Below are 26,244 nucleotides of genomic sequence, written 5' to 3' on the forward strand. Positions count from 1 at the left end.
AATTCGGGATACGTCCGTCACAAATCATTAAATACATTATATCATTTTCTATGATTACAAACAATATTATTAATACCTTAAAAGAAATTATAAATTTACAGTTATAGATTAGTTGTTTCAACTGTTAGATAATCGCGACAGAGATAAATAAAACTTTTAAAAACATGAAACATTGACTGCAGAATAACTAAGAGTATAACGCGAGCCAAAATGGCGGGCACTTCGCGCCGAAGTTTGCCGATTATTTTTCGAGAATTTTCGGGGTTTCCTCGGCGCTATGTTGCGTAGTACACAATTCCGAGTTCACACGAGCAAAAATACATGGTATGTCAATTTATGTGACGATAATATGTCAATATGTGATAGTGTGTCCTTGGAGCGCTGGGAAACATTTCGTGTCGGTAGAATAATGGCGGTTTCCTGTTGCGCGGTTCGTGCGTTTTCCTTCGCGAATCTGTTCCACGTTTAATCATTTTGAGGGTTTTTCTCTCTCTCTGTTTGGTTACCAGCCACTGTCGTGCTGCACTTTTCGCGGAAATAGATTTTCAAACAATCAACAAGTGGTAGGTACGCCGCGTCTGACGAAACAGGTATTGATTGGAAAGAAATAGGCGAAACGGCGGCGGATGTAGGTCGGAAATATTTTATGGACCTTGTTTCTTTATACACAATTGCGACAATGTTGTAAAAATAATCAACAAGGTGTGTACCAATTAAAATCAATTTTTTAAGAGCTCACAATAAAGGGGAAGGATGAGCCTGTGTAATACGGAAATCAGTTTTTCGGCCATATTTGTATTTATACAATTGCAAGGATTTTTTTAAATGTACAATAAAGTGTACTCTTTGCAATAATACCAGAATTAAATCGATTAATTTATCAGCCATATTTATTTCCGTAGAATATCGAGAATTTTTCTAATCAGTCACCACAAGGTAGTCCGTTTCTACTAGTACAACCCTTAATCTCTTAACTTAAAAGCCCGAGAATACTCGTGTATTATACACACTATTACAAAATAATTGTTAAGTTAATGTTCGAGTACTTAATGTTCGAAACTGAATTATAACTATTCAGAGACTATATCAATATTTTCCCCTATCGTTTGCCTGTAGGAAGTTCCGAAATAAAAGAGAGGAAATGATTGAGAAATTATTTTGTTTAATTAGAAAATTTTAGAGAAACCAGAAGATTCGAGAGACGGGTCTGGCGAGCTCGCGAGTTGTAATTTGAGTTTTCGCTATCGATACAGGTACTTTAAACCGTTCAGAAGGTACAAGCCGCCAGGTAGACTATTCCAAGGGTGCCAAGGTCATATGGGAGAATCTACCAAGGGTTCCCGGCGCGTCGCGTAGATTTCTTCGATTAGTAATAGCCACGGTTCGTATCGGGATACAGCTAAGTGTTTAGAAGGAGGCGCACGCACCGTTTAGGTTAAGGCGCGACGATGCGAGAAGCGGGGACCGAACGACTTTTGGGACGGGAGGACAGTCTCGTCGAAGCCACGACCAAATAAAGACCGTTTTCCTCGATAGGCCATCTGTTATTTGAACTCCTGACACCTTTCTTAAATCTTACACCCTCCGTCTCTCTCCCTCGCTCTCTCTCTCTCCCTCTCTCCCTCTCTCTCTCTCCCTCTCTCCCTCCCTCTCTCTCTCTCTCTCTCTCTCTCTCTCTCTCTCTCTCTCTCCCTCTCTCTCGCTCTCGCCGGAATTTATGGAATCCCCGACCGTAGTCCACCAGAATGTTTGAATTTACCGGAACACGATCGCCGACAGTCGAATGGCTTCCAATTGCTCCAAAGACTCCTCCGTCCGGGATTAATTATCTCGACAAACTGTTGCCCTCCAGCCCCTATTTAGCTGCGGTATTATTCATCGGCGAGCTTGTCTTCTGTTTCGACGTCCGAGCCACTTGTTTAGCCCCCGTGTAGAATGAAGGGTATGAAATCACCTTCCTGGACGGCCATTAATCTAACAAATTCATTCGTTGATGTCCGGTTCTCGGAAAATTAGCCGGATTAACAATTGCGAAGCTTGTTGGGACCGTTTATCATTATATAAATTGAAATATCTGCTAAACTAATCATTTTTCACATGCTCAACACTTTTTTGAAGTATACAAACACGGATAGATTCGAGTGGGTTGGCACGAAAATATCCTGTTGTACAATGGCGATACACGATTTTTCCGTTGCAACAGTTTTGATAAAGTCGATGATCTTCGCAGCTCGTGGAGAGTTATATAACGATCGTTAAAGAGATCGTTAAGGGATGTGGTTTGCACATACGATTTACGAGGTTAAAAATAGTATGTGTATACCGCGGGTTTGTATGCGTTCATAGTATTTATACATTTCAATTCGATGCAAAGATAATCGCAGAAAAGGGTTGTTTCTTGAATATGGCATTCGCTTCCAGCATTGAGTTTCAAGACCGATTAATTTTTGAGTATAGTACCGCGTTGCTTTAAGATTCGTTCCCGGGGTAGCTGTTAAACTGATTGACTGACTTCGTTACGTTTTAGTTCATTTTACATTTTACATTTTACATTTTACATTTTACATTTTACATTTTACATTTTACATTTCGAGGAACATCAATAATCGTGCCGCCGAAGCACCCTGTCATTGAGAGTGGCACAATGCTCGAGCAGTTACGAATTTCCATGTAATTCACGTACAGCGTTATACTCGTCGGTACTTTTTACCCACCTGCTCGTTAAGTCGCATAATTGTTTGGTATTGGAATAATTTCATTGTTACGTTTTCAGCGCCGTAAGGAGAAAATCGGCTAAATACTCCGCGTTTTCCAGCTACACTGAAATTTTATCTTCGACTTTTCCTCGTTTTTCATTCTACATTACCCCCGGTTCTGCTTGGTAGCGTTCACGTTCGTGTCGGCCCCACCCCGTCTGCCCTTCGCCGTTGCGTCAGAGTACTAAGTTTCAGGAGCCACTGCTCGATCGCTGGTTGTTCAATCGGCTGCGAAATATCAGAAATTGTTACATGCTTCTCGTATGCTGATTTATTTTATTTCTGCCCCCATCGATTGGCTGCCTCGATTTTACAATCACTAAATAATATAAATCCGTTTCGAAGAGGATACGTTGAGCAACGGTATCCGCTTCGTATTTTCCGCATTTCGTCACAGGCGAGGAGAGGTGTTCTCACTTTTATTAGGTTCGCTGCTGATATTTTTCCAGCCACGCGGATCAGGGACAAACGATTTCTCGGGAAATAAAACGCCGCCCGTGGAAAGGGGAGAATTCTTTCGCGCGACAGGGGTGCGCACGGTTTTCAAGAGTCTCTTGCACAAAATCCGTGTTGCGGTGTGCACCACCAACCTGCTGTCAGCAAATACCACCCTTCTCTTCAATCGGAACAGGAGAACCCCCGGTGGTAACAATATCTTCGCCAACCTGTGGTGTACCTTTCCAAAACTCGCTGGAGACCACGTATCGTCCCTTTGACAGCGAAACCGTATGCACGCGACGCCCTTTCTATCCCACCCCCGCGAACGTCAGAGATGAGGAAAGAGACCCGGGAATCAGATGCCGCAATCGAAATCCCACTGTGAAACGTAGACAAAGATCGATCCTGCTCAAATGACCGAACCGAACCGTTGGTTTACCCTGTCTGTTAACGCTGTACGTTTGATCGTTCGTGTATTTACACTTTTCTGATTACGATTTATCCCTCGACCGTCGCTCGTCACTCCGATTTAATATCTGACCAACTGCTACGACGATAGAACGCACGACCACGGAGAGAGAAATAATTTCGGCAATAGCCTTTTTCAGCTGTACCATTTTATCGAACGTGAAACGTCCTCGTACGAAATGTGAAAAACAAATGGTGACAAAAACGCGAAGAGTTTCTCTCGCATCGTATGTAATATCGAATGTCTACGCGGGGGATATTAATTTGATTTTTCTTGCACGAATGAAATCGCGATTGCCATACACGCGCGACAATTTCCGCGACCGACTCTGTGAATTCATTTGCGGAAAATCAAATAAGACAAACGAAAAGCAGATAAAACAAGATTATTTGCAGCGTTCGGAACGCGATCGTTGTTACACAGTTCGAATGAAATGGTATTTTGAAGGAGAAGCGACTTTTCGCGAGGAAGAACTTAATGAAATAATAAAAGAATGTCACTGTAGTCGAACGCGTTATTCCCGAAGTGTGCAAACGATTTGGAATAAAATGAACCATTTACTGAAATAATATTTTCCTCTGCTTTTAGGGCGGAGCCTGTTATGAGGAATGCTCAGCGGTGCATTATGAAATACAAGGGGGCGTAAACAATTACCCTGAACAGTGAAGAATATTTTTATAATAGTATACTTTGCACGCTATGTAGAAAACGGTGAAAAATGTCAGGAGGAGTATTCGCTCGAGTGCAAACGGATGCTTCCAGGAAGATTCTAGTTAAAGGGACACTTTCTCGTCAGTATATTTATTTTCTTCGTTTCGCGTATGCTTTGGGTCGGAGTTTTCTTGCTAGGATAATGTAAGGGAATTGTGAGGAGTTTCTAACGGGTTCTTTATTGAAAGAAATTGCTTTTCTGTTTTAAGTTGCACCCCTTCTCGGCAGGGTCGTGGCTACTTTCACCGCGGCAGCACCTCCACTTCGATTTTTTTTCGTTATCGGATGTCGACCGGCCACGGTCGATAAATACCTAAGGCTGCCTCGCAACGTGCTGTATAGTATACATCGTCAATCTTGTGCTCATTTTTCCAGCAACATTGTCGAGCGACATTCTTTTTCATTCAGCCGTGACACGAACGGTGGGATGAAATATACTGGGGTTGCAATGCTACTTGGTTATTCCGTTTGCCCCCCCCCCCCCCGCCGCGCCCTATTTGATTATAGTTTCGTACCAATATTACAGCGTCGTGTAATGTCCATAATTATAGTGTCTGAAGACATACGGTCTGTCACAGTTCTATTCGGACACTTCTAAAATGGCAACTTTATAAAAATTGTACGAAACGACTTTGCCCTCTTCGAAATGTTAGAAGAATGAATATTCTGAAATAAAAGAATCTTTTATAAAAAAATTGCAATTGGTCGGAACCGAATTTTTAAAATTTTGCTATGCAAGTAATTTTCATTTTCTGTGTGTTTTCTCTCGTACAAAAGAACTTTTAGTATTTTCCCCGCAATTCTTTCGAAATTTCTTTTTCCCTTCGCGTAGTAAACTAATTCATCCAGAAAAATCTTACGGTTCGGTATGACGAACTGACTCTTTAGTAATTGAAAGAGCGTCTAAAAGAGTAATTTAATTATAATTTATCAAAGCGTAAATCGGTTCGCGATAATATCGGAAATACTCAAAAACTTTCGATAGCCAAAAAGATTATTCCTAATCGTGGGATGGTTTCCCGATATCGGAGCCCGGACTATGCCCCGAAAGAAATTCCGATAATTATTATTCAATCAAACTTGCCGCAGATTTTTTCTTTACAGGACATTGGAATGCCTCTGGCGAGGGTGGATTTTTTTTCCGTCTAACCGTTCAATCTATTTCGGTGCATAGTGTAATGGAATGCCCACTGCGTAGGAATTGCAAAATAAAAATTCGCCGAGATAAATTACAGCGGTTTTGCAACGGCCTGGTAGCTATATTATATTTTACGGGGAACACAGTTTTTAATTGAAGCAATTATATTCATCCTTAGACAGCTACATGTTATATAACTCCTCCATTTTGCAATTTTACGTAAAAACAAAAATATGAGAATAAAGCTAAAATGTTGCTTAATATTCTCTAAAAGAATGTCTTTTGTTTACAGTATCTTTGTACGCGAGAGAAAAATGTTAGATTCACTCGATTTTATGAGGTCTACGAGGTTGCATATACCCTTAAGTTAAAGAGAACTATTTTAGTGAGATTGATGGCAACAGTAATAGAGAACCAACACTTTGCATACACACACCCGCGGTGAATAGGTCAGTGCTGATTACTGGCTGCAACTTTGTTAACCGTTGAGTGACTTAAACGCAGGTGCTCTGTCATCGAATCAACTCAAGTGCAACCTACATTGCCGATGGTCAACTAAAAATCGTTAGAATTGCTGCACAGAATACAAGACTGTTTGTAAATATTATATCAAGGACAAGTTGTAAGTAGTTTGCAGCAAAAGACAAACACCTCGAGGGCCTGTCTCCATCTTTTACAACTGATAATCAGAAGCTACGGCAGCCGCGCGGCCTAGATGCATTTGTTATTCCGTCTTCGCTACACTGTACGGACTTGTTGCTCACCTATAACACGCGCTAATAACCATAATTTAAACTTTACCTACTCATTTTTTCCATAAACGGATAAAACCCGGAGTGTGGTGGTTGCTTTAGAAGTGACATCATTTGAAACATTATTTCAAATAAAATATTAGTTTATTTTATAATTATTTCAGATAATTGCTAACTTAACAATTACCTTACCACGCAAAACCGCACACAGCTTTATACACAAGCGAGAGAGAGAGAGAGAGAGAGAGAGAGAGAGAGATATCTTGTCGACTTTCCATAAAATAGGATAAAAGTAACAATATAAAAATAAAATAACCAACGCCAGAAATACAATAACTTAACCTACAATAAGTTACATTATGCAACTTATCACAGAAAAAATAATAATACACAGCATACCTGTCTTTTCTCTCTCTCTCACACACTCACACACACCTCCGCCCCCTTCCCTAACCTCATCGATCGACTCTTCCAATCATATTCTCCCACCATTCGCCCACCTTCCTCAACCATTCCTCCCCTTCCCCCTCGACCCGAGCACTGCCCAAACCATCCCCTGCCATCCTCTTCCGTCATCCCCTCCCATACACATTTCCCATACGTGTTCAATAACATAATTAGTTTATTTTATAATTGTTTGAGATAATTGTGAAGTTATTTTTCAAAATTATATCTGGTGCCGAGATTGTCGCGTTTGAGTATACTTTATACCGACCCTCTTTTGACATATTTGAAATAAAGAAATATAAATATTGAAATAATATAATACTTGAAATTGCTAATGTATCAAATGAATCAATACTATTTTTATCTGCAAACAGGAATATGGAAATAAAGGTGGGAAATAAATTATTTCGAATAGCTATTTCTTCTTTTAACTAAAATTTTTCAAGGTCTGCCTAAGGGTCAGTATAGTGAGCTCAAAGTTTCGGGACGAATAACAGTGAAAAGAAAAATCATTAGCTTATGGCAGATGTGGAAAAATGGAAGTGTCTTGATTCGAGAATTTCTGTTTCCCAAGGGCTTTCGTACAGTGATCCCAAAATTTGGGAATGAGTGATAACCAATGGTAAAATCATTAGCTTACGAAAACTGTGTTATTTTATATTTACGGACACTAGGTTGTTCGAATTGGGCAGGAAACGGCAGTAATCGGACACTTTCGAAAAGACGATAACACTCATTGGGCTTCAATTTTTTCGAGACATTAAATTAGTTTCTTAGCTGATGTAAACAATTTTTTTGAAAAATTTATGTCAACCGCGGAGAAAATTTGTTGTCACATTTTTTAATTTTGCACATCATGGGTGAAGCTGAACCCAAAGAAGGTACTCTGGCCCTCAATGTCAGCCGAAGGGTGGCTTTCCGAGGCACATGTCGGCCTACCAGCTACCGCTCCGACCGCTTTGTCTTCCCGTTTGTCGCGACCAACTCGCGTCGGAATTCGATTCCACGAAGGGGTTAGGGTGACCCGACCAACGAACGAACACTGTTGAAGTTATTATTGGCAAATCGATATTTACTGAGGGCTCTTTCCGCAATAAGGCCGTGTCAGAATTAAACCGCGGTTGTAATTACATAAATATCGGTTGTAAACGCCACAGCCGAGTAATCGAATTCAGGCTCAATTAAAAGCACCGCGCATGGACGACACCACACCAACGTCAACGCGTTTGCATTATGGGATTTTACGCATTTATAACGAAAATGAATCGATCGAATAGATAACTTTTTGAAAATTATTTTCAGCTTCTCATTGTTACGGAGTGTTTTGGATCTTCGTTGGGTTCCGTAACGAGGAACCTTTAACTTACGATCCGAATGATTTGAGAAATAAAATGTGATTTGTGGGAGAGCTAACTGATTTATTATTGTTACCACTGCGATTCTCGGAAAAGAGAGCGAGGGCTCGACGGATTGCCGTGTATATTGACGCGGCTCTCTCCCCTCGCCACGCACCCCAAACTACCCTTGCCACCCGAAGGGTGCGTGGTGAGAGGGAGACGAACCGCGACGACGGCCGAGTCCTCAATACAAACAAAGTTCGGCAGTCGCTAATTTGCTGTGTGTGCGTGCCGACGCACAGCGGCACCGAACAGCTGATTGCTCGAACACTGAGAAAAGAAATAAATTTCAATGTAGCTTCCAAGGCTTGAAAATTTTTATTTTGCATAAAAATCACTGAGCAACAGTTCCTTTAATTTTTCTAAATCGACGATGTCAAAAGATGTGTGCATAAACGTTCGGAAGAATATATGTAATATTAACAATCCCAGAATTATAAAAATTAAAATAAGAAAATTGGATTTACACTGAACGACTTTCGAGCCCTTCACGCGTCGTTCAAATTGTGAATGCGTGCACCTACGTATCTGCAACAGCACTGATAATAATAATTCGATAATTTTCTTCTTCGTTTCTCCTCTTTTTGATGGGAACGAATCGGTGTATTGGTCCGGTGCAGTTAGGTGGACTTTAGGTTAGGTTAGGTGGTCTTTGTTCGCTGAAAATACGTCGACGGAAATTGCCGTATTTCCCGCGTCTTCTTCCCGAAGCGCGTAGTTCGGCGAATATTTATAGTGCTCGGGCGCATCAGGATGGCTGAATTATTTGTTGCAGTCGGGCTTTTTCCTTCCGTTCGACCGTTCTGTTAATTGCGTTGGTGACGCTTGAGCGGCGTCCGGAGAACATTTTTTAATTAAACTTGCTAATGGGGACCAGCACTAATGGCTGAGGAAAACGCATTAACTAAAATCCATTAACGACCCCCAGTACGAGGTAACCGATGCATCAAGCACAATACCTGTCGCGCATCCTTGCAACGAAGCCCTTGACAACCACCATTTTGCGGGTCACTGGTCGAACCAGACTGGAACGCTTTTTGAGGTTTTTTAAGATGGTAATGGCAGAAAATATTGCAGGGTCAACTGCTCGTATGGAAAACTTGAATATATACGAATCTCTCTTTTTGGGATGTTATAAACAAATTTGCAGAGCTCCTTTCGCATCAATCTGCAATTCCAGACTGGTAAAGTTGACTAGACTAACTTCAGCTTCGACAAAATGATGGATTCAGTACAGTTCACAACTGGGTTACGAATTACCGCGAATTAAATTGTAATTAAGAGCCGAGGGTAGTCACGTGACTTTTTCAGAGTCATCAGATCGGTGACTGTTGTATAATTTCTGTTCACAGCCTTCAGGCACTGACTTCAGATCCGTCTTGGTATTGATCCGACGGATCTCAAGTCTGTGACTAAACTGGTCACATTTTTTGCTCTGTATTATCGATATCATGAATTCTGACGGCGGAAACGTGCTTCAAGTTTTTCGCTTTATTTCGCAGAGAATCAGGACAAAATATAGCTCAATTTGTAGCAGGTGATATTATCTAGCGCGCGCTACTCTCGACTTTTTGGCCTACTACTAATGCTTATATTAATATTACCAAATATCTGCATAATCTCGTCAGCTCACGATCAGCGCGCGCTAGACTGAACCTTCCTCTTTCAAAGAAGCGCTTTCCCAGCGAAAAATATTCTCATATAAGGACGAAAAGTTGAGGCACGTAAAACCATTTTTCGCCTATTTTTGTCGGTAATGTGGTCACTGTACCTTATCGCGAATCTGCGGAGTCTTGGCTCTTAAATGCAATGTAGTTTGGCGAGCAAGCAGAGGTAATTGAATTCCCTTAACGAAGGAGAGAGGAAGAAAGAGAGAAAGAGAAAGAGTAATTCGAATAAAACACAAGGAAAGGGAGAAATGTCATTCCACTATTTCAATTACGAGATGGTAAGACCAAATTGGCGTATCTGTTACAATTTATCTTTGATTCATTATACTGGCGACGGTCTGCGCGCACAGAGGAAATCGAAGGTACATTTCCGGGACAAAGGGCATCGGCTATTTCGTTGAAGGGTTCGAGAACGAGGTCGTTGCGTTAAGAACGGAAAAACTGCATAGAACAAAGCGAAATGGCACTCGTCGCAACAACTCAATTTTCACGGGACATTATGCAACACGCGTCAAAGGAAAAGTCGGGTAAGCGGTTGACAAAGGGACGAATAAATCCGCCTTGATCTTGGAGGCGTTTATGCGTGACTTTAGATAGCCGTGTTAGGGAGCATAAGAACGTGGTTAGGATCTTTTCCAGCTGAACGAGCCGCAATCACGCTCTTAGGATCTCTCGTGTCCGAGCACGTGTCCTGTGCGAACTTCTCGCCTCTTCGATGTCGAAAGTTTTCCATTTCCCGAGGGTTCGCGGGGATATAATTTAACTGCGATTGCTTGACAGTGTGGTTACATAGCTGGTTGTGGAAGAGAAAGTTGTTACCTCGGGATAACGAAAATGGCGATATTCCTAGTAGGCAAATAATAAAATAAAATTTATTAAAATTTAGAACCAGCGAGGTTCTCAGGCAGTCGTTATTACATTTTTTGTCCATCGATTTTAAATAGAACACGCGCCATTTTGTTCCAACGCGAACTCCTTTTGGAAGATTTTTACTGCAACAGGAATTTGATCCCGTTAAATTAATGAGAATCGTCAATCCATAGCCTACGGCTTATCTGGAATATCAGTATAACGAGCAACGACGTGAGCGCATATTTCGTTCTAGCTAATTGTATTTGCCAATAAACATCGACGGTATATTAATTACATGTTCGTCATGCATTCGAACGATTTGTTAGCATTTCTCCATATGAAAGTTTGGGATGATCAAAAGCAGGGCCCGCTCCAGCGGTTACGAAGCCTCGGGCAAAAAAACAAATTGCAAACTTACAGCCAAAATTGCGCCCCTAAATTTTGGCGCCCCGGGCAAGTGCCCGGGTTGTCCCGCCCACCCCCCACCCCCCCTAAAGCGGGCACAGGCAATAGTCATTACGAGGTTACAATCGGTTTGTAGAAATGGAAATTAAGAAACGGAATGAAGTGCGTTCAGCATCCCTGATATGTGGAAAATTCGATCCGCGGATATTGAAGCGCGTTTCCGGTTCGACTACCGTTCGCAATGCCTCTTTCTCTGTAATCGTGACTGATTAAACAAACTTTATTACACGTTGATGGCCTGCTGGCTAATTTCACTCGCAGTCTATCCGCGCAGAGCCGGACAGAGGGTCTTGCTGATCGATTCGCGGATATTAAAATGCGAGACCATGAACGATGCTTTTCATCCCTCAGCAGCCAGTACTTACAAGCTTGTGTACGAGCGCAATTAAGAGATTGCTGTTCCTTGGGACCGTATTGAATTTACTGTAATTAAATTGTGAACCTTTACACATTTATAGTGTGAGAAGATCTTCGAAAATTTCTAAAATTCAGAGTAAATTGATTGGACCTTGCAACATGAAATTGGCATCATGACTTTGTCAGCGCTTGCGGCCATTTTGTTGTACGTTTGATGAATTAGTCTGCGCTGACCTGCCGAGCGGTATTGACGCGTCGTTAGCGGAAATGAAATAATTATGTAATTATGTAATTTGTCACAGACTTATCCACTAACGACACGTCAATACCTAACAGGTCATCACAGCAACCACTGACATAGTCATGTTGCCAAATTTAGAAAACTAATAAGACATTCAAAATATCGGTATGTTCGCGTTAATTCGCACACTGCTGTATTTTAGTCATCTACAAGTCTAGTTGCAAGTCAGCGAAAAAATTGGACAACAAATGACCAGAGTGTTGTAAAATCACGATTTTATATACTTGAATAAAACTAAAATGTCCGTTTATTGACAAGTCGCATCGATAGAATGCAGATAGAATTTTTTTTGTGCAGAGTTCTCGCCGGTCCGCAAACTTACAAATCAATTAATCCGATCTCGGTGGAATCGACTAATTGTCTCATCAGCCTCTGTTGCTTGTATAAAGTGCATAACGAGCGATCATTCAATTTCCCAGTGAACGAGACTCGCCCCTCTCGGTTTCGCAGTTTCATAACTATTGTTTCCCGGGCGGGCTTTGTCAATTTCGCGCGCCGCTGGGTGAACCCATGTCTGTTAACTTTGAATGAACATCATTTTATCTCTGTTCATCTTCCCTTTTCTCTTTCTAGTATTTTGTAATACAAAGTGATTTCTCTATATATGTCGCCAAGGCCTGCATGATACTTGACGCTGGCAAGACCTGTCACATATATCGAGAATTCACTGTATTACGATTTTATCTCTGTCGTTAACTTGGACTAACACGTCGGTCACATGCTAGTGACGTGATATTTCTTTATCGAACTTCAAAATCAATATTTATTACATACCACCTACAATTTTCTTTCGATGTAAGACGATTGGTCGGGACTTTCGAAATTTTTAGGTGCATCGCCTGAAACGTTTGCTTTTACTGTGGTTATTATTGCATTTTATTTTGACGGCGAAAATGTGACCGGGTCTGAATGGCTCTCGAGTGGCTTTCAAGAGGATGCAGTGACGCACGAACGAACACGAAATTGTCATTCCACGCTGGAACATTTCTACAGAGGGAAAATCGTGTTATTCCCGTCAACACCGCGTAGCTGCTGAGTGAGAGAAATCAATTCCGTGTTTTGACAGCAGGTTCTTCAGCAACTCAATTGCTTTATTTTATATCGTTATTTAAGTACCAGACGCATGAATACCCATTCGAGTGTTTTGTTTTGATAAACGTATCGTAAACATATTGAAATATATTTATTGAACGATCTTCCGTGAATGCGTTTGCGCAGTCTGTCGACGCTCGTGAATTATACAATTTTTAATCTTTAGGCCTCTAGTTCCAGTGTCTATTCACGCGCTTTTTAGACAAATGAAGATTTGAGAACATTGTTTAGACTCGTTTCAACGGGTCCCGCCGTTTTAGTGTTATTTTACGTAATTTTTAAACAGATCGATATTTGGGAACGTTTAAAGGATTAAATTGTCCATTAAAAAATATTCTTCTTGACAATTTTCGTGTAGAACGAATTGCTTCCGCTAACTCTTGAAATGACGTAGCACACGGGAGCCCAGGTTCCAATTTCAAGAATGCAAAAATTTTGCAGGAAGTTAAAATTGCCTGTCGATCCATCTCGATCACGATTTCTGGGTCACAGATTACAATTATTCGATGTGTCCGTTCCCCGTTTCTTCGAAATAGTCAGGATTCCTTAATCCAACCCACCCCCGTTGGTGATCGCGCGAGCAGCGTGTATGTACGTTGCTTCTTTCTTCTCGTCGTTCATACACCCGAGGGCTGTCTTCTATTCATTTTCGCCACTATCTTGTTCGTTCGATTGTTGTTAATTTTGCCCGGCTTGTTTCCGGACGACTACACGGTGCATCAAATTGAGAATTTAATTCGCGTCGGAAGATACAGGGGTGCGGACCCCTTTGTTTGTCCTCTCCCTATTGATCGCATCCATTCAGCCTTCGAGGACACGTGTCGCCCTTCGGTTTTCGACCAGCGCCCGCTGGCATGTTTTTGCCTATCATTTGTCGGCGTACTTCGTGTCTCATCTTTTTAATCCGGCCCTTGATTCAGAGTAGACGTTTATTAACTGGACAAAATCGATTCCTGACCGTTTTGTTGTAAAAAATTATTTCGATAATATCTTATTAAATATATTAGATTTAGAACATATGAAAGTCTGGTTTAGGTAATCTGCATATTTTCTGTTCTTTTTTGAGGATTTTGATTTCTTACAATAGAATGTTCTACCTAAAAATCTGAATTAATTACAGTATATGTATCTAGGTTTTCTAGATACAAATACTAATACTAATAAAAGAAATTAGAAATGAAGAAATTAAGAAATACTAATCTTTTCCGTTTTATGGCTGTTAACCACAGGTTAGTTGGTGGTATGCGACCTGCGACTGTATCGTTTCTGTTACATCCTTCTTTGTTTTCCGATGTGTAATGTATATGTATTGTAATTGATAAGTTTCAGATTGTTGATGTTTGTTGCGATCGCGAGAATTATAATATTAAGGAATTTAAAGATATGTAAGGCTGTTTCGGGCATGGCGAGAGACAAATTGATTATTTCCGTCTATGCTATTTGGTGAGTGCCAACGTTCAATGGTATAGCCCAACGTGCGCAAACAACAACAGGTGTTGTTTGTGGCCGTCAAGCCATACACATGCTAGTGTCGACACAGGGTCGACTTGAGGCCGTTGTAGACCATTCAGGAGATAGGCTCCTGAGATTAATAAGGTCAAAAAACGTGTGCAGGAAGAAAAGGTCTTCCCGGGACGCGTAGGCTACCGGCAATAAACCAGCAGCGTTGGCCTTACAAAGCAAATACGAGGGCCCCTCCCTTTTCGGAGGGGATCGGATCCTGGAGAGGGGAGCGACTAAATTTGGCAAAATACACGATTTCGAGCAGTCTGGTCTGAGCGCCTTTTCCCGAGCAGTCCCGTATAGAACAATTACTAAATAAAGAGTTCCTGCGTTTCTCAAGAGTTTTCTTTCGACCCCTCTCTTGTTTTGATCACTTTACAATGGCATAACTACCCTCCCGGTTAAGATATACGATTAAAATTTTGTACATGGTTTTTCTTGACGCACTATCCAGCGGCCCATTACCTTTTGAATCAGACCTGGGAGAAATTTCAAGAAAAAATATTTAAAATGCTATTTTAAATAGTATAATTTAATGTGGTTCAAATAAAATACTACCTTTAATAGAACGAAAAATTTCGGCAAATAAAATATTTTTTTTTGATAACCAGATACACAGAATAATTTACTGTTGTACTTCAAATATACTTTTATTTTGCCTCCCCTAAGGGTTACAATTCCTTTTCCCTTACACCACCTCCTTCTATCGCCGTCTTTCCATCTTCGCTTACCCTAACTTATACCTTATCTATCTTAATCTAACTTAACCTAACTTATACTTATACTTAGCTTAAACTAGACTTATATACTATATAGCGAGAAAAGAGAGAGTTTATTTACAATAGACCTTATATTTATGACTTAACCTAGCTTATACATAACTTATCTATGCTTATGAACTATGTAGAGCTATGTAGAGAGACAGAGAGAGAATTGTATATACAAAAGACCTTATATTGCTAGTCTTACATTTACCCCCCTACCCTTTGGACCCCCCTTCCGTTCGCTCATCTCCCACTCCTCTCTTTTCCTTTCTCCCCTCTCTCCACTCTTCCGCTCTTCTCATCCATTCCTCACCTCCTCCCACAACTTCCAATACCTCCCACATTCTCTCCTGCCACCCTTTTTCCTCATCCATTCTCATGCATACTTCCCACACATGCTCCCACGTCTCATTCTCCCATCCTTGTACTTCAAATATGTATTCCAAATATTTCCTTACAATGAAAATAAGTTGAGCAAATAGATAATATTATAAATTATAATTTTTAACATAAGATACTATAATAGTTAACATAGTATTTGTTGTAGGTGAATTACGAATATTTTCATGTAACATGTTAATAAACAGACGACAATGTCGCAGTAATCAACTATTTGAAATACTATTTTACACACTCCTTAAAATAAGTCTCACTTTTTCAATATGTTCCAAATAAAATACTATTTTTAAATAGTACTTCAAAAACTTCTTCTTATAAATAAAATAATTTATTTGCATGATTATACGCGTGAAAAAGGTCGGCGAATGAAAAGGAGAGAGAAGCAGAGAGCTGAAGTCCCTTCTTCTCTTTGAATTACTATCCTCTCTGCGTTCGGGATATTACAAAGAATGTAGCAGCTGTGCTAGAACTGTCGGGTTGCAGACCAGACGACAGGCCTTATCGATCTCCGGCAACGTTCAGCCCGCGATTCCACTCAGCGGGCTCTGTATCTAACGATACATGACACGCGACTGGGATTTCAAGCATTCCAACAAGCTGCAGCACAATCAAGGGAAAGCCGACACGACGCGGCGCACAGTGGTGCCAAATTGCCAAAAAGCGGCAAAAAATCTGTAAAAACGAAACTATCCAACGAATTTGTTTGAAAATTTGTGGAGAGATTGCCACAGGTCTAACGCTTAATTGAGAAAATGATTTTTGGAAACAGTTGTTGAACTGATTCTTTAATACAGGCCAATCGGAAATCTTTGTTTTCTGCTCATTTTTTATTTATGGAAGCAAAAAATAAATCCTTTAATAGATTTTGGTCTGGAACTAATCGTTTTGGCAAGGTGTAATATTGATCTAACTTTGTGCAAAAAATCATGAGACCCTTCGAGACCCTTTCGCCACAATTTAAGTTTAAATATCAACTTTCAGAATTTCCAAGAGTGAATTTTCCGGACGTTACGATTATTTGATGTTCCAGGTGAAATTTTTTAGGAATATGTTGGAATTTATTTCATAAACAGAACAAAATGAATCTGTTATTTCTTTAGAAGGAAGGATCGTTTGAATCGGCTTTTGATGTACATTGTATCTGCAGTTAATATACATTGTATGTTGTCCCCGGCATGGGACCCTCGATCCTCTGATGTTCATATTGAACTGTTGCTCCTCTGTTTCGTTTTCTTGTTTCATTCGCGACGTTTCTCTCAAATAATTTTTTTTTATAAAAATCGAAAATTTATAAAATGGACTTTTTGCCGCCTTGGCACCACTGTGCGCCGTTTGTCCCGGGTGGACCACGTTTCGCGCGGCCGAACGTGGCCCGGCTTCGCGGTCTGTAAAAACCCGCCGTTGCCCGGGTTTTTCTCCCGTCGGACGGGCCGAAAATCAGGGCAACGTGACACCGTATAAATTCGTTATTTAATACTAAGATAAAGCTACGAATGACGTGTTTCAGCAAGAGACTCGAAGATGGCCGCTTCTTTTGTTGACGTGCCCATCCTGCTGTGCTCCCTCCTGGGTCTGCTCGTCAATGGGTTCAACCAGCTCGTGATCCTGTACATACATAAAGAGGTAAATATTTAAAAAATAGAAAACTCCCTACAGATAATATATACCTATTACTATAAGGACTGCCTATTACAGTGAAATCTCGTTGTTTGTCAGTCCGCCGTTTTTACTGACAAGTTACGAAATCGGAGGTTCTCGCCGAGCGTCCCATTTGAACTACACAGGGAACGCTGGAAACCGTCGTACCCTCTTCAAGTCATAAGAAACCTATAACTTGAAAACGCTACTGACGTGAAAACGGCGAAAACAGCAAAGGTCAAGAGCCGTCGTCGCCGAGAAGTGTGCCACACATTGTCGGCTATATCGGTGTGAGACCAGAAGACTAATCGAATCCAGTTACAAAACTTCTTTATTTGTCATTATTTTGTTTATGAAACTTTTACCAACATATTTACCAACATGTTTCTGATTAAAACTAAACCAAATATGATATAATTCCGATGATATATACTTGTGTAATGGACGATGAAATATGTAGAACATGTGTCTTGACATGTTCTATGCCTTTAGTATAATTTCGTGGTTAGATCGTGCATAAATCACAGACAATAATCGTCCGTTCACTGCACCAGATATCTGGTGGGACATATCAAACGCCCTGGTTGGAAATTATGGAGGTTGTGTCTGACATGTAATTGCTTCGACAGCACATATACTAAATTTGGAACGATACAGAGAAGATTAGCATGGCCCCTGCGCAAGGATAACACGCAAAATCGTGAAGCGTTCTGTGCTGTTGAGTACTCGCGTGATCCAGGCACACACCCTTTAGACAAAAAGTGGAAAAATTGCCATTTTTCACGATTTTCGTCTTAAAATCGCATTTTTAATCGTTTATAACTCGTAAACGAATAAGTCAATACCGGTGAAATTTCCAGCATGGACATAATTTATTCGAGCGAATCAAATACATTCTTTAAATTTTCAATACAGGCTCAGATAAAAGAGCCTGAAAAAACCAACTTTTACTATTTCTTTTGCGATTCCGACCAATTCAAATTTTTTCAAAAATGTTTTACACCTCGTCTAATAAACTAATCCTTCTAACTTCTCAATAAAATTCAAGTCATTTGATCTAATTTTTAGAAAGGTATGTTGCTTGAAATAGTGTTGACTCAGTTTTGCTTGTTACTGTAAGTAAGAAGTGGCCGCACAATGCACAGATAGATGGATAGATAGATTATAATAGATAGATACGTTATAATAGATAGATACATTATAATAGATAGATAGATTATTACTGTTTTTTTTTCCCCCGCGGGGAACAGAATTGCAGTCAATCACAGTCCCAGCAGACAGAGGCAGTGAACGTCCGGTGGTTCGACCGCCAACGAATAAACCCTCAGATGAAGAATTATTATGAATTATCATGGACAACCGGTGATGTCGCACGAGGAGAAGTAAAAATAGGATTAGGATATATGTTAAAAATTCTACGCAATAAGGTAGCACGAGAAACGACTCCAACTTTTCTTCCTGCAAGACACGCAGATGAAGTTCTCAGTTTACACGCTGAGAACAAACAGGAAAGGTGTCCAATTATGCCAAATTATAAGAAAAGACGCCGACTTCACGGTAAAAAGATCCTGTCGGCATACAGCTGACTAGTCAGGAGACATCAAGAAGATAAAAAGATGCAAGGTAGAGACTCCTGTGCCAGCATCTTTGAAAAACAAAGGATTGTGCATCTTATAAAAAGGGGGACCAACTCCTAAAATTCAGTTATAAACAGTCAGTCAGTCAGTCAGGCAATCGTGAACAATCAGTTATTCAGTCATAGTCAATAGTACAGTAGTCTCTTGTGAAGTTAAAATAGTTCGTTCAGTTGTTTCGCGACAAACCGTTTCAAAGACCAGTGTCAGCAGTCGAAGTATATTGTAACCGAATCCGAACCCGTGATCACGGTAATATTAATATTATTATTATTATTATAATCAAACTATTTGTAAGCACTCCAGTATATGCGCTATATACACCATATTTGTAAAATCAAATTTGTAATCTCTGATTCAGAACCACACTTTGAATAAATCAATAATTTTGTTGTTTTCAAAATAAGGGTACAAAGTTACTTAAACGATCCTCAATTTCCCGAACCATAGCCGGTGTATGCAGGTAGGTTCGAAACTGCGTCCTATCCTCTTAAGATCGTAATTCATACCACTTCGGACGTAACACTATCAAAGCTTGCAAAGGAGTATCTTTGTGTTATGACAACATCTGTTCCTTCCGAAAGAGTATCTCAAAGACTGGCGAAATAATTAGTAAAAAAAAGAAATAGATTAAAAGACAATATAGTGAATAAAATATTGCTTCTTAATATGTACAAAATAAATCCTTTATTATGTCTATTTCGTATATATTCGCTTTATCTACGTTTTTTTCTTGCCGAAATGTTCCAGTATTTCCACTCGCGGCATTTCTATACTCATGTCAGGTCCGAAATCACAGTCAAATTTAAAGCATCGAGATATTTGAAGGAATCATTTGGCAATCGATACATATAGTATAGAAACAGCTTATAGTGATCATGAATAGATTACTTCTGCGAATTTGATTGCAAAGTGGAAGAACATTAACCCCTTCGACACGATAATTTCATAGGGTGGATAATAAAAATGCCCTCGTGGATTTTAACGAAAGAACCCTCCCCTGCCCTAAACAACAAATTCGGTAATTCAAAATAGGCAGAATTTTTCATCAAAATAGACAGTTTTTTGCGAATATCTCGGAAAATAAACAGATCGCCGCACAGTGCGGACAAATGGCCTGTTTTCGTGCACTTCTCGCAATTATTTATATACAGTGAGTGTAAAAAGTATTCGTACACCTCTTATAGATTTAGAAAACCATATATTTCTTTATGTAATTGTACATTCTTTTATAAAACAAAAACACAATTACGATTATTATATGTTTCAACTACAAAATGTGACATAAATAAATTAGCGAAAAGTTAACGTTAATGAGATATATTAAAAACAGTCTGAAGTCTCTAAAAATTAGCATGCAAAAAGTATTCGTACACGTAACAAATTTAGCAATAAACGTGTTATAATTTGCGAAAATAAATTAAATTAATATTTCGTTGGATAGCCTTTCGACTGTATAATTGCGTCCAGTCTTCTTGGCATTGAATCCACTAAATTGGATGGGATTTCGTCTGTAATAATGCACCATTCCTCTTGAACAGAAAGTTTTAATTGTTCTTTACTTGAAATATGCCGGGTTCGGAGTTTTTTTATCACGCAGATCCCATAAATTTTCGATCGGATTAATATCCGGTGATTGTGGAGGTGTTTTCAAATATTGCGGTGTGTTATAAAGCAACCACTTTCTTGTGTTGCGTGCTGTATGTTTGAGGTCATTGCCTTGAGTGAAGATAAAGTTGTCTTTTATACCCATTTTTTCTGCACTACTTACAATATGGGTTTTTAGTATGTTTAGGTATATTTTGTGGTCCATGATTCCCTCGATGAAGTGTAATGACCCCATTCCAGCAGCACTCATACAATCCCAAACCATAAACCGAACCTCCGCCGTGTTTTACTGTGGGACGTAGATTTTCTTTTTGTAGCTCTGTATTTTTCTTCCTCCAGACCGTACACTTGCCATCAGACCTAAAAACATTAAATTTACTTTCATCAGTAAATATGACTCTTCGCCAAAACTCGATAGGCTTATTAATATTATTTTTCGCGAAATCAAGTCTCTTCTTTCTATTTGCGGCATTTACGAAATAATTCTCGCGAGCAACTCGGCCGTGGTATTCATTATTTCGTAAACAATTACGAATAGTGCTGACACATACACTTACTCCAGCGTTGTTTGCAAGCTCAGCAGCGATCTTAGGGGCACTAATTGTAGGATTTGTTTTTATTTCACGCACTATAAAACGTTCATCGCGTAAACTAAGTTTTCGAGGGCGACCAGATTTCGCTTTATTTTTATTGGTTTTTCGTTCGCCATATCGATCTATAATTCCTTGTATAGTGCTGTGTGGCCTATTCATTGTTTTTGCTATTTCTCGCAATGTTTTGCACTGATTATGCAGTTGTATAATAATTTTTCTTTCAGTCTCACTTGTTTCCTTATCTTTATGACCCATTTTACCGAATGTTACAAAAATTGACTGGTTTTGCAGAAGGTTGCCACTAGACTGTTCATCAAAGACCCTGTCTGATTATTTGTCGGGTCTCGCTAAACCATAATATAAACAATCGGACGCCTTTCGAGTACATTCTAGTACCTGTACGAATACTTTTTGCGCGCCAATTTAGAGACACGTCTCATAGTTTCTAATTTTTCTCGTTAACGTTAAACCTTTTCAAGTGTATTTATGTGACAGTATGTAGTTAAAATATATAAAAATTACAATTATGTTTCGTTTTATAAACATGTGTGCAATTACATAGAGAAATACATGGTTTTTTTAAGCCTACAAGAGGTGTACGAATACTTTTTACACTCACTGTATATACAGGGTGATCCACGCAATTGTTTTAAGTCATAACTCCGTTATTATTGCATTTACAAAAAATGATAAAGGAGAAAGATAAATGGTTCGAAGAGCACTACATCTGTGGCCCTTTAAATTTTTTTTAGATGCAGCAGTGCATGTGCAATTAACAATTGCATCATTTCTTTAAATAGAAATGCATATTTTTTTTGCACATATCGATTCTTCCGTTCATTCTACGTAAAAAATGATTAGGGTACCATGGCAAAAAAATTATTAGATCTCGAGATATTTTCAAAAAAGACACGCAGAATTCGAATCAGGCCACACAATCTCCAAAAAACCTCATTAAACTCGATTAATATTCCTTCGAAAGTATTGTTATCGACCGCGTTGATTAAGATTGCGGATAATCAGGGAACATATTGGCCAACGAATCCATAAAATGGCACGTCATCCCACCGCGATCCCCGCATTTCGGCGGACTTTGGGAAGCTGCCGTAAAATCACTAAAGTTTCATTTAACACGAGTAATAGGCGACACCTTGTTATCATACCAAGCGTTATTAACATATATCAATCAAATTGAAGCGATTCTCAACTCATGGCCGTTAACACCTCTGTCCTCCGACCCAAACGATTTATCCGTTTTGACACCAGCACACTTCTTGATTGGTGATACGTTAAATGGCATACCCGATTACGAAATATCAAACATTCCATCCGGTCGATTGTCGTCCTGGCAGCATGTGCAAAAAATGCGACATCATTTCTGGCAACGATGGAGGAAGGAATACCTCCACGAGTTGACCACACGTAAAAAATGGCATAAACATAAACCCGAAAAAATAGAAATAGGCAGTATCGTAAGAGTGCGGGACGACAATTTACCTGCAATGCAATGGACCCTCGCACGGGTAACCAAACTTCATCCCGGACAAGACGACATAGTTAGGGTAGTCACAATAAGAACCGCGAAAGGCGAATACAAACGGTCGGTAAAATGTCTCGCGCCGCTACCGATATAAAGAACAACATTGTAAAATACGGACGCTGTATATAGTTAACAATCAGATCAAGGAACTAGGTAAATAGGCGAATAATATTAAGACCAATGTAAATAGCATGTATACAGGGTGAGTCACCAAACGTTAGCACCTCAAATATCTTTGTTGTTTCTAAAGATACGTAAAATATGGTAAGGACAAAGTTGAATGGTACAATGGGGGTGACACGATGCAAAAAATTTTGTTTTTATGTCATTTTTTTGGAGATATCAAGGTCACCTTGACTTTTTTTAAATGGAACCACCCTTTTTTAAACACCTACAATGATAGTCCCTTTCATTAGTAATTCAGTGACTATAATTAGTCCAAGGTCATTCAAGGTCAAGGACAGAAAAACGTATAAAACTAAAATATGGAAGCAGAATACGTTTATCGGGTTACCCTGAGATCGTCGACAACTCATTTCACCGACACTGTTTTCATCGACACGATTTGACCGACATTAACTTTCGTGGACAGTATGTTTTCATCGACATGGTCAGATAGCCGACAAATATTTTCATCTACACGGTTTGACCGACACTATGTTTTCATTGACACGGTCAAATCGTCAACAAATGTTTTCATTGACTGTCCGTATTTACCAACGGGTTTGAGTTCATTCGTTTCCACGAACTGATAGCTACTTAAGAAATTGTTATTATACTTCCCAATTTGTACCTTTGCTATATCATGTGTACTTTATCGACAGCCACAATTTCAAATCTGACCCAGACCTATTCTTATTATTTTTTCGATTCCATATTCTAGATCTAGATAATGGCCTAAAAAATATACAAAAATATGACCATCCCCTTTTCCATGGCAGACTACCGAGCGTAGACAGTATTTTTCAAGTTGAACCCTTACTTTCCCGGTAGTGAAGGCGCGTCGCCCCCAAGCCCACACCCTGTATGAGGATTATAAGTCAAACATTTTTTGAGCCAAGACTTATGTAATTTGAAATGCAGCGGATTATATCAGAGGAACGAATGAACTTAATTCTGTCGCTAAATATAGACTATCGATGAAAACATTTGTTGACGATTTGACCGTGTCAATGAAAACATAGTGTCGGTCAAACCGTGTAGATGAAAATATTTGTCGGCTATCTGACCATGTCGATGAAAACATACTGTCCACGAAAGTTAATGTCGGTCAAATCGTGTCGATGAAAACAGTGTCGGTGAAATGAGTTGTCGACGATCTCAGGGTAACCCCGTTTATCACGGTTGAGACTTGTAGGAAATAGTAAACATACTATGGTCGTAGTTAAAGTAAACATACATACTAAGGTCCTTCAATGTTATTCAGCATTCTTATTTACTATCAGTATGTTTCCAAACGCGATTCCGCTGTTATATTCGATGACTGAAAAGTGTGATATGATCACGATTTACTGTGAATGTAGAAAAAATGCAGTGCAGGCCCGACGACTTTATGAAGAAAGGTACCCCGAGCGAAACACTCCTTCTAGACATACTTTCACTAATACGTACAGGTTGTTTCGAAGTACTGGAAGTGTACATGCAAGACAGTACAAACGGAAGAATCCCACGACTAATGAAGACAATAAAATTAATATTTTAGCAGCTATAGCTGTCAATCCTCACGTGAGTACGAGAAAAATTGCCCGGGAAGCAGGCATAAGTCAAAGTAGCGTAATACGAATTCTGGCCCGACATAAATTTCATCCGTTCCACATATCGCTCCATCAAGAATTGCACGGGAATGATTTTCAAAATAGAATTAACTTTTGTCAATGGGGATTGCTTCAAAATCATTCATTTTTTTCTAATGTCTTGTTTACGGACGAAGCAACATTTACTAATCATGGCTCAATTAATCTACGGAACGCCCATTATTGGTCTGTGGATAATCCGCACTGGCTGCGAGAAATTGATCATCAAAGACAACGGAGCGTAAACGTGAGGTGTGGTATTTTGAACGACAAAGTAATTGGACCATATTTCGTTAACGGAATGATGACGGGAGAGAAATACGCTCAATTTTTGCAAGATCTGCCAATTTTGTTAGAAGATGTCCCTTTACAAAATCGCTACGATATGTGGTACCAACATGACGCTTGTCCTGCTCATTATGCACGAGTAGCAAGAGAAACGTTGTATTCTCGATATCCAAACCGATGGATTGGACGAGGCGGAACAGTTTCATGGCCAGCACGTTCGCCTGATTTAAATCCACTGGATTTCTTGTTATGGGGTCTGCTAAAAGATACCGTGTACACGGATGCTCCAACAACAGTTGAAGATATGCGTCAGCGTATCATCACAGCATGTACGAATATCACGTCGGATACACTTATCAGAGTTCAACATTCCTTCAGAGCTCGTTTACAACAATGTATCGACGCAGGCGGCCATCATTTCGAACATTTATAAAATACAGGTATTCTGCTTCCATATTTTAGTTTTATACGTTTTTTCTGTCCTTGACCTTGAATGACCTTGGACTAATTATAGTCACTGAATTCCTAATGAAAGGGACTATCATTGTAGGTGTTTAAAAAAGGGTGGTTCCATTTAAAAAAGTCAAGGTGACCTTGATATCTCCAAAAAAATGACATAAAAACAAAATTTTTTTTGTATCGAGTCAGCCCCATTGTACCATTCAACTTGTCCTTACCATATTTTACGTATCTTTAGAAACAACAAAGATATTTGAGGTGCTAACGTTTGGTGACTCACCCTGTATATATATATATACATATAAGAGGCAAGGTAGATTCATTGTAAATTTCATTACCATATAGACGAATTGATATAGACCATCGAAGCAGTTGAACAGAGTCATTCAAGGGGGCCGGCATGTTGCGACGGCAACACCGAAGGTCGTACCGTACCGTTCCTCCAGGCGACAAAGGGACATACCTGAAAGGGATGTCTCATTAAAAACGTGCCAAATAGCTATAAACGACCAAGAAAATTAGTTTACGACCACCGCAATTCGACAATCCCGACCCCGACAGACGAACAGCACATGCGACCAAACTAACGAAACGACGAACGAAAAACAGTAATAAATCACGCCATTGACGAACGAAGACAAAACCAGGAATCCCTGACAGTCTCCCACTCCCATCAACTCAAAACTCCTCCCAATGCACCCACGTCCAATTACAAAACACTATATTTTCCCACCTAAATCCAAAATCATCCAATCACGATAAAACCGAACTGACGACAGACAGGACACGACAAGACAGATCAGAAAACAAATCGAACAGGCAGACGGACGAGACGAACTCTCCGAAATAAACATATATCGCGAACCACCAAGTACCATTTAAGAAATCTCGAACCGAACAGTTATAACGCGTCTTCTATAACTCGCTTCATATATTAATGTATATATATATATATATAAGGCGCTAAAACTCAAGGAACGTAAAGAATATATTTCACAGAAGTCATAAGGAAATACCCATCCCTAAGACCTATATCCCATAAATTCCAAATTCAAGAGAACAAGATCTATTCAAATTAAAACATTGATAAAGAAATAATGAGAAAATACCTGCAAAATTACTTCTTAACCGTTGAAAACGAAACTCGAGGCCCTGGGGTGGCCGAGGAACCAGTCCGTGA

General features: G+C 39.7%; 1 non-coding gene across 1 annotated transcript; it reads left to right on the forward strand.

Annotated features, from left to right (window-relative positions):
• The first annotated feature begins 17,766 nt into the window (after nucleotides 1–17,766).
• Nucleotides 17,767–17,869, forward strand: LOC143364977 (U6 spliceosomal RNA). The gene has a single exon (XR_013084406.1). It is a non-coding gene; the product is annotated as a U6 spliceosomal RNA (small nuclear RNA).
• Nucleotides 17,870–26,244: the final 8,375 nt, after the last annotated feature.

This window comes from Halictus rubicundus, unplaced genomic scaffold (genome assembly GCF_050948215.1).
Source record: "Halictus rubicundus isolate RS-2024b unplaced genomic scaffold, iyHalRubi1_principal scaffold1199, whole genome shotgun sequence".
Lineage (NCBI taxonomy): Eukaryota > Metazoa > Arthropoda > Insecta > Hymenoptera > Halictidae > Halictus > Halictus rubicundus.